The sequence below is a fragment of the Berghia stephanieae genome, chromosome 4 (assembly GCF_034508935.2).
Source record: "Berghia stephanieae isolate SIO BIC M18660-M18661 chromosome 4, UCSD_Bste_1.3, whole genome shotgun sequence".
Classification (NCBI taxonomy): domain Eukaryota; kingdom Metazoa; phylum Mollusca; class Gastropoda; order Nudibranchia; family Aeolidiidae; genus Berghia; species Berghia stephanieae.
This window is the reverse complement of record NC_088363.1, coordinates 21,150,863-21,166,657: the sequence shown is the minus strand read 5'-3', so window position 1 is coordinate 21,166,657 and position 15,795 is coordinate 21,150,863. Positions and strand designations below refer to the sequence as shown.

General features: G+C 35.4%; 1 protein-coding gene across 2 annotated transcripts in view; it reads right to left on the bottom strand.

The window, feature by feature from the left end:
• Nucleotides 1-10,611, bottom strand: part of LOC144970216 (glutamate receptor ionotropic, kainate 3-like) — a 64,415-nt gene extending 53,804 nt beyond the window's left edge. For both annotated transcript variants that reach the window (XM_078909620.1, XM_078909621.1), the window contains exon 1: nt 9,608-10,611. The gene's annotated coding sequence lies outside the window, so the exon portion shown is untranslated. The remainder of the gene's footprint in view (nt 1-9,607) is intronic.
• Between the last annotated feature and the right edge of the window lie 5,184 nt (nt 10,612-15,795).

Here is a 15,795-nt window from a genome sequence, read left to right as displayed (position 1 = left end):
TTGAAACCGGAATTTCACGTAATCGGTGGAATCATCAACACAAAGTTATTATCGTTCTAATGTGTCATTCTATCCGATTGTCGAGATTGAATCATAAAGTATTTAATCGGTATTCAATTATTTCACGACGGTGTGTGATTAAGCTTGTACCGCTTGTAATATTGATTAATTTGTGACAAATATAGCAATTTAATTTGCCGGTTAAGTAAAGCGAATGAGCACAATCTACGTGCACATGCAGGGGCTTGATTTAACATTGCTGTAATGGACAATATTTTCTGTTGTTTTGAGAGTATGTCTATCACAACTATACGTCCATAACGATTTGAGTTACTTACACGTCGGGCACAATCAAGGTCGAAATTGATCAAACACATTCAGATTCATTTTTAAGCAACAATAGACAGAGCGATTTTGATCGTTGATGGCTCAAAAGAATCGTCTCGATTTCTTTGTTAATTTTTACATTACTTATGATCGATACAGTAAGACCGAGTTGACATGGAGTGACTAGTTCAAGGATACAAGCGTGGAAGATTCTTAAACAACGTATGTCAGTTTAACCCACAGTCCACAATTGGTTCATTACTGCCATTTAAACCAAAATGGCGGATGACACCCTAATCACCTTGGGGTAACTGACGCGCCAGGTGCAACTGTTCAATTGCGTGCAGTTTACTTTCAAAGCAAGTCAGTCAATACCAATGGCACTATATGCTCTGCACTCGTTAAGGGCCAAGCGAGACTATATCTTATTTGAATAAATTATGATTCTGATAATATGTTTCCCCTCACCTCAATCAGATAGTATGCCTGGGGAAAACCATAAATAAAAAACCCTCAATATTAGGAAATTTATTAAGATTATTAAATGATCCTACGATTTTATAAGAGAACAAGCATGAATGAGCGTTCAATGAATGGTGCACGTTCAATAAACGTGAGGATACGTCGATCAACTCAAAATTTATGATCCAAGTGTTGAATAAAATTTGAACTCAATTTCAATTGTCTTAATAGACTTCCTAAGTGAACTCCGCGGACTTTTTCTTTGGGCACGGAGGTATATTTTCTACATTTAATATCTTATAATTTTCGCTAACTTATCCTAGAATTCTTTCTCAATGTTAAGAACAGAAATTGGTTCATATAAATTTCAAGAAATTGATCGTATTCAAAATAATGATGGGATCCACCTCGCTAAACGTTTGGGTGGCGCACAACCCACGTGTTAAAAAAATATGACGTCTCTTTTCGATAGCCATTGATGAACTAATTTCAATTTTCATCACGATGTTCAAAAAATCCCATAATGCACGCAATCCATATTCATGAACACCATGCAAAATTTGGTGACGATTGGTCCAGAGGTTTTGGAGCCTTAGTGTTACAAAAATCTAGTTTGCCAAATATATAATACGATTATGAATGAAATATATTCGTTATTTAATTTAATATTGATTATGATTGTATTTTATCAAATTACATTAAAAGGTCTTAACTGTAATTTTAAATTGAATTAATACCAGGGTTGTTCATTTGTTCACTTAGATTTTGTATTTTCACAGCTTTGAGTATACACCATCACTGCCAATTGTATATATGTTACGAACCCCTTTAATTCAGTAAGATAAGAAGGGCATCAGTGGAGGAAATAGTGAAGGAATTATTCCACATTGTTCTGCATATTATTTATAATACAAGGGAGTATAATGAGTCCCTTAATATTCATTTTCAACCCAAGACAGACGTATTATTAGTCTATTAAATGAAGTTAGCTACGAGTATGTCGTCATTAGCTTCTCAGTGTCAGCTTAAATATGGGCCATTGGATGCTAACGTGTGATGGAAGCGATGTACCTAACATTTGCAATTCATTCATTCTTATTGACTGGGCAGAACAAGAAACTGTAAACTGTAAAACTGTAAACTCATGTCTAATTGAGAAATTAGAGAGCAGGCACCGGTGTAAGATAACGATCTGAATAAATGTGGATGAAACGGTGTCGGACAAAGCAAGACAGAAATGTACAACAACAAAAAAACATCCAAAAAAATCAGCCTTTCTAGAGAAAGTTTTTTTTGTTGTTGTATTTTTCTTTCTTCCCTTATCTGGCACCGTTTCATACACACTTGTTCAGATCTAAAATCACGTCTATCTAGACTACTTGCTTTTTGCCTTCATAAATATGATTAGCAAAAAGTGATGTTCAAACTATCAATGACGCGTTTATTGTAAAATTATCGCTGAACAAGCTTTGCTCTTATATTATATGAAAGCAAGAAAATAGCATAGATACGTGCAGAGCCTCAAAAAAATATGAAATTTATCTAAAGCAAATCGCCTTGATTGATTGTTTACCACAAATCACTTGCTACTGGGGTAAACATTACAGTGTTAATATAATACCTACGTGATATCTCTATCACATTTTACAATATACTATACCATAAAGAACACGTTTATTTATTTATTTTTTGAGTTATCATTGCAATGAAACTATTTTTACTACCTGAGGTTGTTCTTGATATCGTCTCTCTCTCTCTCTCTCTCTCTCTCTCTCTCTCTCTCTCTCTCTCTCTCTCTCTCTCTCTTTCTTTCTTTCTTTCTCTCTATCTCTTTATTTCTTTCTCTTTCTTACTCTTTCTTTCTTTATCTTTCACTCCCCCCTCTCTCTCTCTCTCTCTCTCTCTCTTCGGTTTAACTTTCTCCCTCTCTTTTTCTTTCTTTCTCTTTATCTTTCGGTCTCTCTTTATCTTCCTCTTTCTTTTACTCTCACACGCACACACACAATTCCCCCCCCCCCTCCCTCCTCTCGCTCTCTCTCTCTCTCTCTCTCTCTCTCCCTCTCTCGCTCTCTCTCTCTCTCTCTCTCTCTCTCCCTCTCTTTCTGCTTTTTCTGGGGATGAAAATGGATCGCTAATATCAAATTCATAAAACGACTTTTTACAGACTTGATTTTAGATACGAGTAACTAGCAAACCTTTCAAAATTCTATCACCCGTTGACTCAAATGATTCTTTAGAGAATCTGCTAGCGCATAATAATTGGTACTTTGATGTAAGGAGTCGCCATTTGGCCGCCCTGTTACCAATTCCATTTGCAAGCAGCAATAGACGGAGCTCAGAAGATTCGTCTCGATTTCTTTGTTAATTTCCACATTACAGTGGTGTAGTAATCAAAATAAATGAGTGAACGTTCATAATAGGATTCAATAGTCTGATGTCAGATTTATGTTTTTCTCCTCTGGATACACTTTTATGCTCGTCCGAGAAATATTGCATAAGGGCGTCCGCCTTGTTCCGAAAGTTTAGAACCAGTTACTAAATAACTATGCGCATTTACGAGCAGGGACGGCTGGTAATAATGGGCAGGGTGGGCAAATACCAGCCTGTTTTTTCAAGTTATAAGTTGTATTACCAGGTCCGAAATAATCAAATTTAAATTAGATAATTTCAAAAGTTACTACTTAAACTTGATACTTCATACTGAAATCAATTTGTGTGTATTTTTGATAGATTGCGAATCACCATGCACCCCGTAATGCATAAACCAGGATACGCTCCTGTTCTTTTTTTTATCAGCCCCCCCCCCCCCCCCCCCCCCCCCCCCCCCCCCCCAATCACTCCACTCCGCCCACATCGTCATCTCATCGTCACGTCGCCTGACGGTGAACTAACTCCGATTTTTGCTGTCTGGCCTCTCTAGTACTAGGTCGGGCTAATTCAAATGAGCCCACCTTAATAACCAGTGAACACTGAATAGAGCTTTTGGCAAACGAACTTTTTCTTATTTATTGCCTTACTTGTGCTGGTACCATTGATGTAATGACTTTGGGAAGGTTCCAGTATTGAATTAAATTTATTAACTTACTAATATTATATCAATTTAGTATTAATTTGTGTTGTTTTTATATATTTGTTTATCCATTTAAATTATTTCTTTATTTTTTTTCTCGTTTTCTTAAATACTTCTCAAAACTCATTTATTTCAATTGTTTTCTTTTTGTTTTTTGTTGTTTTTTTTTTTTGTTTTTGTTCTTTAACAAATTAATTTGTTAGTTCTTTTTTAAATTATTATTCTTAAACTAATTACCGCTATATTTTTATTGCCAGACTAAATAATTTTGCAAAACAATGTAATTTTCTATTGTATTCCCTCTAATAAAAAAAACACTTTTATTCAAAAGTCACGACTAAATAAATATATAAAATACAACCACCATTTTGGTTTTCTCAACAATTGAATTAGTATACGAGAAATACTCTTCTGAGCAAGGAGAGAGTTGAATTCTAAGTTATAGAGGAAATAAATACGTTTAAAGGAAGGGTGGGCAGATTCCGTACTTGCCCGTTCTGAAGCTAATACATACATAAGATGGTTCGCGATGAAGAGGCGGGAAGCTAGGGGTTGGTTGGGGAAGGAGTAAAGATAACACGGTCGTTATTGTGATAGTATAACGAATGCATGAGGAGAGAATGGTAACATTCTATTGTCTTAATTGTATTGTGTGAATTATTGGCGAAAGCCTAAGATTAAATAAACTTTGTAATATCGTATGGTGGTAACCATCATTGTCGACGACATCGTCGTTGTCATCTCATCATCATCATCATCATCATCATCATCATCATCATCATCATCATCATCATCATCATCATCATCATCATTAACAACAACAACAACAACAACAACAACAACAATATTAACAACAAGTACAACAATAGCAATAAAAACAATATCAACATCATCATACAATTTCCGTCATCGTCTCCACAACTATCATTCTAACCAACGGCACCACCAAAACCACTATCATAATTACATCCTTCCTCACCGCCTCGTCTTCCTCCTCCTCCTCCTCCTCCTCCCCACCACCACCACCACCACCACCACCGCTACCACTATTCCAACCACTACCACCACCGGCACAATCATTCTAACTACCAAAACAGCAGTAAAAATGAAGCAATTTCAGCTCTGAATGAAACTCGAGTCATATCGCTGTTGTTGCTTCTCGATGAAAACGTTAAGGTTACTACATACTATTGAAAACCAGTAATGTAACAGAAATATTAATCTCGCCGTTGAGGGATTAAAGCATCTCTTTAATTTTTCGAGTGAATGAAATGGACTTCTGTTGTCAAGGTGTTGTCGCATTACGTCTCGTCGCTTTATTTTTTAGTTGTATTCTCTTTCGTGATTAATTTTTGATTACGTTTGGAATAATTAAAATTTATTGGTATTGGTATTTCATTGTGAATGTGATTATTTGTGGTTGAAATATTTTTTTTTTAAAAGGTGAAAAAAAATTATAATTAATATATATATATATATATATATATATATATATATATATATATATATATATATATATATTATGACCGGATCATCTTTGCCCCACCACTGTAAATAGGCTAGAACCGCCACTGTTTACGAGGGAAGTGACGTCACGACTGTTGAAGCCTATTGCCTTTATTTCCCACGCAAATCATACGGGCTCTCCACTAATTAAATTGATAATAAATAAAATACCAATTCCAATAATATAAGGTCACAGTAGTGTTTTAACAAAATGTTAGTTTATTAACATTTAAATACTGTGGAACACCATCACTACCAGTATGTCTCACTAATCAGCACTAATTAAAACTTAGTGTTGATCAGTGACCTAGTAAATTTATAGAACATGAACGCGTGACCCAGAAAAGGGGAAGATGGGATTGAAATTTGACACAAAGTAGAACGTGATCTACCTGTAAACTGTCATCCAAGTAACGGGTGTTTAATGTAAAACAACAGAGATCATGATATTATGAACCCCTTATTTACGTTGTAATCTTCACAAACTGTTCTAAAATTTTAGATCAATGATAGATAACGTATAATTACGGATAAAGAAAATGGGAAAGGTTTTTAAATCAGTAAAAATAGTCTCTTGTGTCTGTGTCAAAAATGATAAATAATTCAAATAAACCACATTTATTTTTAAAAATGATCTTCTGAGTAATGAATTACAATATCTGGTGTTCCAGGAAAAGATAACAGCTTGTTATTCTATGAACAGTAATGAGGTCTATTAAAGAGACCTTTCTGACAAATTTATTCCAGATTCAGCTACCCCAACAGAAATAAATGGGCGTGCAAAGAGGACAGAATAAAATTGTGATGCAAATGGGTTACAGGGGAGCAAATGGCGGTGAGCGTGGAGTCTTTCTTTACCTTGGGCCAAAATAGGCTTCAACAGTCGTGACGTCACTTCCCTCGTAATGACGCAAAGTAACTTAGTAACTGGTTCTAAATTATCGGAACAATGGCGGACGCCCTTATGAAATACTTCTCCGACGAGCATAAAAGTGTATTCAGAGAAGAAAAACATTATAAATCTGATCATGTTTTGACTTCTATACATTTTGATCACATCATATGTGAAAAAGTTCTAGCCAGCATGAAGAATAACGAGTACCGATGTTCTTTGTTTAGAACCAAGCTGCTGGTTGCTGGGAGGACGTGACGTAAGACTATTGAATCCTATTGTACATCTTCTGTTAGATGGGGATAATAAGCATTTTATGACTTCAGTGTTAAATTATGACCAAGGAAGAAAGAAAGTCCACGCATCCACGTTGGACTTCAGTGCGACAATACAGCCTTTTAACGCAACTAGCTTTTGATGAAAAATAAGAACCATTAGGCCCATGGCGCCAGAGTTTATCCTGGTTTCTTTAGCAAGATACTGACAATAGTAATTATTGCTTGCTCACCTTTGGATAGGACGCTAGTCTACCGCAAAGTACCTTTCGTCAGATCAATCAGACCCAGCGACCCAATCACACCTGGGTGGACAGGTCAGAAAATAGGCTTTAAAATTACGTTATATTTTGAACCCGCCTTCGGACTGAAAGGCCGAGGGTTCAAGTGTCGCTCTGAGAGGCGCATAGTTGAGTCCTTGGAAAAGGATCTTTTCCCACATTTTCTTACCGTATTCAGGTATAAATTGAGTATCTGTCCTTTAACAGCGATGTCTCTGTGGAAAAAATTGCAACATCGCCTAACAGGTGTTATATGAGTATTTCGTCCTACACGTTGTCTTACTTTTGAATAGAGACCCCTTGTAAAGCGATTTGATCACATCAAGTTCAAGTAGATAGTATGTTATATAAATGTTCAATTTTAAAAATTTCAATGTAGACAATTGGATTCAATAGTCTGATGTCACGTTGCCCAACAACGGCGAGCAGCGTGGTTCTAAACAAAGAAAATCAGTACTTTTTTTATTCTTCATGCTGACAAGAACTTTTCATATGTCATGTGATCCGAATGGATAAAAGTCAAAACAAGATCATATTTATAATGTTTTTCTCCTCTAATTGCAATATTATATGCTCGTCGGAGAAGTATTTCATAAGGGCGTCCGCCGTTGTTCCGATTGATTAGAGCCAGTTACTAAGTTACTCTGCCGTCATTACGGGGGAAGTGACATCACGACTTTTGAATCGTAAAAATTATAACAGGAGACAAAACAATTAATCCCACGATCATTTATAGCAAGACGGTGTATGCCTTTATATTTCGTCAGATTTACCTTGACCGCAGCCTATCCATTTCAGCATTTACAGGTAATATTTTCCTTGCCAAGCGTACTTCGTACCCTTTGATTTATTGACGCTATGAGTTAAGGTAAAATATTCACAATATCCACCAGCCGGATAAAATGTACTAACACATAAAACTATGTATTGATAGAATGAAGTTGACGTCACTCTGGTTTTTGTTATTTATTTTTGCCATTCGCGTTTATGAATAATTTTCACTAAACTGTATTCACCAGACTATAAAAGTTTAAGGTTACACATAGTTTTGTGTGTTGGTCCGTTATACTTTCGGATGGCAATGTTGTGAGCTTCTTAGCCAAGCGCATACTATCTATAAGTATCACCTTGAACGTTTATAGATAGAATGCGCTTGGCCAAGGAGTTCACAACATTGCCATCCGGAAGTATAACGGACCAACACACAAACTCTGTGTAACCATGAACTTTTATAGTCTGGTTAATACAGTTTAGTGAGAACAACTCACAAACGCGGATGGCAAAAACAATAACAAAGGCCTGAGTGACGTCATCTGCATACTATCTATAGTCTGATTGATATAATTTAGTGAGAATTAATCATTAAAATTGCTGTCTCATAACAATAACAAAGAGCTGAGTGAGGTCAATTTCATTCCTACAGAAAGAACAAAATTGACGTCACTCAGATCTTTGTTATTGTTTTTAGACTATAATATATATTATAATTATCTTGGCTAAGAAGCTCACAACATTGTCATCCGGAAGAATAACGGACGAACACACAAAACTCTGTGTAACCATGATCTTTGACAGTCTGGATAATACAGTTAAGTGAGAATTACTCATAAACGTGGATGGCAAAAAAAATAACAAAGACCCGAGTGACGTCAACTTTATTTTATCTATAGATAGTATGCTCTTGGCTAAGAAGCTCACAACATTGCCATCCGGAAGTGTAAAGGACCAACACACAAAACGTTGTGTAGCCCTGATCGTTTATAGTCAGGTTAATACAGTTTAGTGAGAATTACTCATAAACGCGGATGGCAAAAAAAAAAAAAACAATAGCAAAGACCTGAGTGACGTCAACTTCGAACTATTTATATCAATCGGACTATAAACGTTTCAGGTTACATATAGTTTGTGTGTAGGTAAGTATATCCAGCTAGCGGATGTTGTGAGTAATTTATATTAACTAATAGCATCAATATTAAAGAGAAAAACTTCCTTTTGTGTTGCTGCTTGAAGCTAAAAAAAAAACACCCTCAAAACAATGATGATCTTGAATATTAGATATTAAATACCGAGCTGCAATTGAATCAACGACGCCATGGCGAAATGACGTGAGCATCTCGGATTTCCGTCTTTTCAACTGTGTCCGTTTAAAGTTTTAAAATATTTTAACCCTCTCCTTACCACCCATAGAAAAATCGTCACATTCGTTACGATGTAACCAACAATTATCTTATTCTAATTTCATTTTGTTATGGTTAGTTATAGCCATAAATACTCGAAATTGTGTTGCAGAGCTCATTTTTCTGAATAAAATATAGCATATACTAGTTACTATTCTGTTTGAAAAATCTCTTTTTTTTTGTTGGGTGAGTATGAAGATTTAGGTAAAGTTCTGAAAATAGATGGTAGGAAGAGAGTTAAAAGAGATAAAGAGGGGAGAGAGAGAGAGAGAGAGAGAGAGAGAGAGAGAGAGAGAGAGAGAGAGAGAGAGAGAGAGAGAGAGAGAGAGAGAGAAATCGTAAACAAAGAATAGCGCAATATCCACTAAATGTGATCAAAACTCTTTATAAAGGGCCACAAGCCAACAGCAACACTCAACATGTAGGACGAGAGCGTCATACCACTAGACCACGTAGCCCCACAAAGAAAGAAAGAGGGCGGAGGTGGTGAGAGCGGGATGCTGTTCGCAAAATTCTAACCTAGCAAAACGAACAAATAAATATACACATCAAGTCGGATGAAACTAAATAAATAAAGAGAAAAATGTTCTTTTTTTTTAAAGACAACATTTTCTCACCTTCCTGATGTCGACACTGCCTTGAAATTAATCCTATAAATTAGCAAGCAATATAGTTTTCATTCACCACTCTGATGTATAACATAATTTGTCTGTTTTTGTTCGTTAATGGAACGAAAGAATGGGTGGACTCGACAGGTTATCTAAAATCCATTACCTCATCATCGAAACTCGAAATGCTGAACACGAATACCCAAACACACACACGAACACACACATACAAACTAGTTTTCATTATCCGCCATGCAGGCAAAAGCAAAACAAAAAAATGCAAGTAAAGTCTAGCACAAAGCAATTAAACAATAATTATCTTCACAAGCCCGCATGTGCCCATTAATCCTCAGAATTTGAAATTAGTAAAATATTCACTCATTAGAAGCGCAAAGTAACTGGTTATAAAATACACATCAAACACATTCCAGTTCATGTTTATTTGTGTCTAAATTGAAAAATAATAACACAGTCGATCCTTATTTGACACAAATTTGCATTTGTATTGAAATTCGTTAAACTAGATTATTCATTAAATTAAATAGTAACGCAAAAGCAACAGATTGCTCGTGAGGTTCTCATTCAATACATTCCAATATATTTGCTGACTTATGTTAAAATCCTAGAATAAAAACACATTTGATCCTTTCCATACATGATTTGTATCATAAAAACATGTATATCATAATAATACGCTTATTCCCAAAACTGAACGCTAGAAAAACAAGTAAATCGAATCCAATGAATGTTAGAGGTGTAGCTTTGTAGCAGTTCATAGCAGTTTATTGTGTCGAGGCGTCATCGATAAAGCTGCCCATCATCTCCCCTCCATGCAGTACATTACTCAAATTAACGCGAGTAGGGGGTGTGCGTTTCGCTATGAGCGCCGTTTTAGTCATAGGGAACCATAGCAATCCACTGCTGATATCATGGTGAGTAGCTATGGGGGAAATTATCCATCCTATAAAATCTTTCAAATTCAGTTTAATCGGAAAGACACATGCCACCGCTACCTAAATAAACTCATGTTAAGTTTGTAGATGCCATTTAATTCATTTATTATATATATATTATATATATATATATATATATATATATATATATATATATATATATATATATATATATATATATATATATATATATATATATATATATATATATATAGGATAATATAGTATATTATATGTATGAAGCCATTTTTCTAAAAAAAATAATTAGAAATTAAAAAAAAAACACCCCAACAAATCTTTTTTAAAACTAAAAGAAACAAATGACAAGAACAAAGAAATAAATATAGCATATACATAATTTATTATTATTATTATTATTATTATTATTATTATTATTATTATTATTATTATTATTATTATTATTATTATTATTATTATTATTATTATTATTATTATTATTTTATTTAATTATTATTTCCTTGCTATTGACTGTTTTAGGTCTACAAATCAGGTCCCTACTTGTTTTCGTGTGAATCAAGGGTAACTATAATGATAACAGAAATATGTATACAACATAACAACCAACGAACCTACAAGTTATGTTGCTCTTTATGTTAATGAAAACAAGGTTTAAAAAACATATTTATAGATCACTCTTCCATGATTTCCAAGTGTTTAGTGCAATTTTCAATGATTCAACAGAAACTTACTTTTGAACAGATTATATAATCATTGTAACTTATCTTAAAATAGACAACATCGCGAACTACACAGGTTTTACAATCGATGGCATTTGTCTAATTAAAATACCCACTGTTGTACCGCTTGATCAATAGAACCAACACAGAAAACTGTGTGTAAATTTTAACGGTTATAAAGTGAACGAGAAAATCTTGTGATAACTAGTCACCCATATGGCGATATAGATAGTATGCACTTGGCTAAGAAGATCACAACATTGCCATCCGGAAGTATAACGGACCAACACACAAAACTATGTGTAACCATGAACTTTTATAGTCTAGTTAATACAGTTTAGTGAGAATCACTCATAAACGCGGATGGCAAAAACCAATAATAAAGACCTGAGTAACGTCATGTTCCTTCTATCTATAGATAGTATGCGCTTGGCTAAGAAGCTCACAAAAATGTCATCCGGATTCCGGATTGTGCGGCTATGTGGTCTTGTGGTATGACACTCACTTTCGGATCGGAAGGTCCTGGGTTCGAGCCTCGCTCGGCGCATAGTTGAGTCCTTGGAAAAGGCTCTTTACTCACATTCTCTCACCGTACTCAGGTGTAAAATGAGTACCTGACCGTTGAAAGCGTTGTCTCTGTCCGAAAAAATTGTAATATCGCCTATTAGGCGTCATGTCCCGTCTTACGTGTTACATGTTGCTGTTGGCCAGGGATCCATTGTAAAGCGCTTTGGGCACTTTTAGTGGACATTGCGCTATATAAAAGCTCATATATAAAGCTCATATATTCCGGAAGTATAACGGACCAACACACAAAACTCTGTGTAACCATGAACTTTTATAGTCTGGTTGATACAATTTAGTGAGAATTACTCATAAACGCGTATGGCAAAAAACAATAACAAAGACCCGAATGACGTCAACTTCGTGCTATCTATACAAAAATGTACCTTTCCGTAAATCGTACGAAACATATTTACTGAGATAACATCGTCTTAGGAAACTATGCAAAAAGGGATGATAATGTGAAATGGCAGTTTCACTTTGATTTATAAATACGATGAGATGTGATACGATATTATATGATGTGGACGTTTTGGGTTTCCCCTTTGTCAACAAAATACGATGAATAAGACTAATACCATCTCATCTCACATTCGTTTTCAGTGTTTCATTCATCGCGTTTTGTTGACAAAGGGGAAATCCGAAAAGTTTATTTCATAATTTTTCATTGTTACTGGATTAAAACTTCTATTACATTTTTTCATTGTTATATTTCCATGCCTCAAAGAGCAGCATTTGCATTTGATTAGCTATAAGAAAAATGGATATTCTCTAGGCTGACACGATCAATTGGTGTTTACGTCACAATTCCATGTTTATTGACCAATGCAACGAATATCGCATTTATTTAGGCTGTATCGAAATAATCAATTTCTTTCGTAATCCTGATGTGATGTACAAAGTTGTATAATAAGTTGTATCTATATTACACCATTGAGTGTAACGCCAGGCTCTATTTACAATTTATTTTTGTCAGTGTAAAATCGTCATTCTCTAGATTTCTAAAATTTTGACGTTTCAAAAGATCACAGTTTAGTCATTTGACTACAATGCGTTAATCAAAAATACCTGGCACAATTTTTCGGGCGCTTCCGGTTGATATCCAACCGTCATGCTATACGACGTACGATTTCCGTAAAGAGCTGGAAATCAATTTCCAGAGATCATGGCGTAGTTAAAGCTAGTTATGCAGAAGGATGTGTATTCCTTTCCGCAGACACCCTCATCTGATTATTACATCACAGTTCCATGTTCATTGATCCAAGTGGAGAATATCGCTGCATATTAAAAATGAATTATTCTGCCGTTGTTTTTAAAAACACAGTATATGCAATGGTAACCAAATAGCATATACGGTGTTCTTCAATAAAACGGCAGTATTTCTATACGGTCCTAACAAAATTTCCGTTAGGACGGTGTAGAAATAATTCATTAATTTCGTCACCCTGCTGTGATGAATTCTTTGAAAAAAAAGTTTTATGTGGCACCATGTAGTTTATCACGAGATTCTATTGACACTTCTCGTCAACGTGAATAAGTTGGTGATTCCCAACACTCTACTTGAGTAAAATGTTATTTAATGTGTTAGTCGTGTTCAAGGCCTCAGTTTGATGTTTGCCACCACTTGTCGCGGCAGTGAGTGAAATACACATTAAGGAACGTTGTGTTTTCATGTACAGGTTGATTCCTTGTCTTTATTGCTTCAAATAAACCGACTGCCTCAGTCACTCTAATCATTAATCTCTTTGTTGCATGTCAAATAAAACAAAGAATTATTATACCTATACTAAGAAAAGATTACTATCAATATTAAAAATTAGAAACTAAATAAATAAATAAATGAATAAAAAAGAGAAATTCCCTCTTTTAATCCTATAGGGGAAATTTGTCTCCATGGTCAATTCCAAGGGAAGATTGGAATAACCCAAGCGTTAGCCGCAATGCAGTGCCGCAAACTGAGCTGAGGAAGGTGACCAGCTCAAGGCCACACAGCGCAGCGGGTATTCGAACTCGGTACCTTCAGTGTACAAAGCAAAGACCATACTGCCAAGTCGCGCCGCCCGTTGAGGATTACCAAAAATTGGATGTCCTGCCTGACTGCCTAGTCCACGGCCTTGCAATCTCTTCTATTCCCCCATGACATAGTGTGTCATTCCATGCGACATTGTGCCTTTGTTTGAAAGATTTTTGTTTTCATAAAAATCTGAAAATGCGTGAATGAATTTTAGATTTCATTTGGACTTACAATATTATTGTTACCTGGGTAAACAATGTCCTTTTTTAAAAAAAGCGCTTTGAGGTTTCAACGAAAGGCGCTATAGATACATGCTTATTATTATTATTATCATTAATGAATCAGTGCCAAAGGATGATTATTTTGGTGAGACAGATGATATTTTATAATTTATCCCATTGTAGGTTTTGCCATTGAATGGTATCATTTATATAACCTTTTGAGTGTATACCTTTTGGTGGAGTCCTGTAGTAATATAAGTAAGAGATTCAGATTAGATATTAGAATGCATGATGCTCTTGAATTTTATAGCTGTTGAACTATCTAGAGCCTTCGTCTTGCTTTTCCATGCTTGTTAGTTTGATCAATCATTTGACAAAATCTGAACTGACAATTAATTATATCATTTCTCCGGTTTTGCCACTCCTTTATAAATTACCTTTGAATTACCGAGACAATTTATAATTTATTGTAAAATGTTTCAAAGCCCCTATGCATGCTGGTCTTGGAAAGTTCATGACCTATTTAAACCGAAAATATGTCTTACGATACAAATATAATTAAGGTTGACGTCATATGGATCTCGTCAGTTTGGTTATTGCTCTAAGATTAGAAAAACATAGAATGCCTTTAACCACCAGTATATGCCGTACGTGTATATAAAATGTGGCCAGAAAATTCATCCTTCAATTATAGATCGACTTAAATGAACCTCATCTTGGCAAAAAAATCACACAATCGAGTTGAATGACTCTCATCTTGGCAAAAAATCTCTAACCTTGGACTTCGCGAAAGCCCAGGTTGAGAGGTAATATAGACGTATTTTAAAGGCTAGAAGCATTATTATGTGTGTGTGTGTTTTTTAAAGATGTTTTACGGCTTTTGCGACACTTATTTGTATTTAAAAGATCAGTACAAAAGCTGCAAACAAGAGTCCACACTAATTGAGGGACCTATTGATGTACCTGTAGTAGTAGTTTCGTATGGCTACAACTCCACGTTGTTTCGCTTCACCCAATCTGCGAAAGCACTGTCCGCCTCATGAACCATTTGGTAGCCGCCTGGGGGTGCTGTTGCGGGGCACTTCAAAATGATGTGGTCCATGTCTTTTGACAAGGGTCATCGCATGCTGGGCATTTTGGAGATGATGCATAACCCCATCGATGCAAGTCTGAGGCTGTTCTACCATGCCTAGATCTTATTATGTTGCATGTTGACCATTCTTTTCTGGTAAGAGTATGGAAACCAGGCAGTGGTATGTTTGTTGGTTCTTCAATAATTTCACTAGCCTTTGGTGGTTTTTGTTTCCATTCCTCTCGCCAGGCCTCCTCTAGGTCGAAATTGTCATTTCAGGTATTGTAATAGGGTTTCCTTGATTTGAGGCGAGCTGTTTTAGGGGCCGACTCTATTATTTCTTTGAGTGGAGTCAGAATTGAGGTATTATCCAGACGTTTGAACTGTTTTTGACATGCTGATTCTCGACGTAGGAGAGGTGGGGCGATTGCGCTGCAATCCACAACCGGCATCCGAACTTCGATATTGTCTCTGACTCATCGTACTCCCGGATCCACAACTCCACTTTGATGTACCTGTAAAACGCTCTGAACAATTCCTCATGATTTGGTACAGCGCTCAACAAATGCAATGTATCATTATTATTATTATAATTATTATTATTATTGTTATTATTATTATTATTATTATTATTATTATTATTATTATTATTATTATTATTATTATTATTATTAT